Source organism: Cyprinus carpio, chromosome A5, assembly GCF_018340385.1.
Source record: "Cyprinus carpio isolate SPL01 chromosome A5, ASM1834038v1, whole genome shotgun sequence".
Lineage (NCBI taxonomy): Eukaryota > Metazoa > Chordata > Actinopteri > Cypriniformes > Cyprinidae > Cyprinus > Cyprinus carpio.
In genome coordinates this window covers 1,171,005-1,173,402 of record NC_056576.1, presented here as the reverse complement: position 1 = coordinate 1,173,402, position 2,398 = coordinate 1,171,005, and positions in this window count along the sequence as shown.

Genomic DNA, 2,398 nt, shown 5'->3' with positions numbered 1-2,398 from the left:
ATTCGGAGACACGCGCCGGTATGTCGTGACATACCATAACATGACAGACTGGAAGGAACGCCACGTCCAGGGAGTATTGTGTGGTAACAAGGGACGGTTCCGGCTGGTTATCGCACGTATGGTGCAGGTCAGACCACATGGGTCCACTTCACTTCCAGAATATCCGAACGTCACACAAGGCCGAACCAAATATCCAACCAGCACGCAGCGGAAGCCCCGCCTACCACGCAAAACGCACGAACACTACTGTGCCAAACCCGACATCACATGAGTTCTTTCCGCTTCCTTTGGTTATGTAGTGATTACTGTTTTAACCCACGTTTTTTATATAAACTGAGGGTCTAACCCCCTATGGTTTTTTACGTATGATTCCATGAATAATTTTTATTTAATAATTAAATTTTTAATAAAATGGACGGTTTTTTTATCTGTTTTTAATATTGTTTCCCATCTATCCGGATAGTGAATGACAAGGAATATCCAACCTTTTCAGTAGTCAATCGGTTATCTTTTGAAACGTATTTCATTTCTAAGAACGGGAGATTACTAAAATCAACCATATTTTCGTCTACTGTAGTCGCACACCTGCTTCCAACCAACTTTTTATTAATAAAACTGTAAATCCGATTTTCCCATCATTGAGTCAGGCGACTTTTGTGAAACCCGATTCAATAGTCGTTCTTAATTGAAAAGTTCGGCCGTCAATAGAACGATCTGTTCATCGGTTGAGGGAGTCACTGTATAATTTATATATTCATGAAAACACTTCATGAACTAAAAAACGGTGTCAGGTTTTAAATCTGACGTCAGCTAATAAGGGTGATAGGGGGAAAAACAATAGAGCACAATATTATCGTTTTACATAGTATATTATTTGAACTTTCCAGAACTGTGTCAACTTACTACATAGGATAATAAGACATACGCTATAAGTTCTATTAATAGAATTCAGAACAATTAAAAAGGAACATTGAAGGGTCTCTAAAATGCTAAATAATATCTTGTTACCTCATAGAATAACTGTATATTAATGCTTTGCTCTTGATCACTGCCATAATGGTTTTCGTTGGATAAAGCATACTAGATCCAAGGGATTGTGAGGGCCGGAAGAATAAATCTACATGCATTCCAGCCGCAATGTAGCATGTACTTTTATTCATTTCCATAACTCGGTTCCAATAAAGCCTGGTCTCACATCAGCCGAGACCGGCAGCACGACGAGAAAGGAAACATTTGAGCAGGACGCGAAAAGGCGAAACCAATTCAGTGTAGAATTCCTGGCAGGGCCGCTTCCCGGCCAGTTTCGGACCCACTGAAAGCGACGCCACAGCCCAATAGAAAAAAAGGATCATATTAGAGGTGTTGCCCAATCCCGAGCCTGCAGCGGGCAGCATGTTAGCATGGGTAAAACCATAGGATAAAATGTAAAAAGGTGTCTTTGTGCTGTTTTCCATACATTTTTTTTTTTAATTAATGCAGGCGATTTTGTTTATAAAGATTTTATCCAGAGGAGGTTTTTTGTGATAAGAGCTGTTAATATATTTTGCGAAGCACAGCAGCGGTTATTTCCAAGGTCAATTTTCTCAGGTATTTATATACCATTTGGAAATAGCTAAGTGCTTCATAGACGGCAAGGTTGTGAAACGAGCGCTAATTTCCACATGCAGCAAAAAGAAAAAGATTATACGATGCTATGTTGCTGTTGGGGATGAAACAAAGCAATCAAAGTTGAAATTTCTAGAAGCCCATAAACAAGTTTCAATAAATGAATTCAAAAACATAGCTGGACCTGCAACCAAGCTCTTTGTTTTCAGTTTCGTGTCAAATTTTTGTACAGTGCATACTGTACAATAAATTACATATTTAGAAATGCACATAACTGCATATGGCTTTCATTTTTAAAGGTACTGGCCAGTGATGACACGAATCGCTCACGTATAAAACCACTGTTTGCGTTTTGTTGTTGTGGACAGTTTCTATTGCTAACCATCCATTTCAAACATGCACAAAAGTAAATATAAAAACAAAATGCTACTATAAAGTACAATTCTAAATGGAATGTCCTTTCCTTTGTACTTGATTTGCACCCTGAGCTCTTGGCTGAGGTAATCTTTACAGATTCAGTGTATACTGTAGGCCTACGCATTTACATAAACACAAATGTAAGGTTATGTTTTTCCCCTCCTGTTTCTATCTATCTATCTATCTATCTATCTATCTATCTATCTATCTATCTATCTATCTATCTATCTATCTATCTAGGACTCTTAAGGGAATGGAAAGGGGGTCATGCCTTGCCCCTTATGGGTGCAATGGCAAAAATAAAAACGCACAAATGCAACAGCATTAGATTTACAATGGCCAAATTGGGTGTCTTAAAGGCATAGCGCGGCCTTGG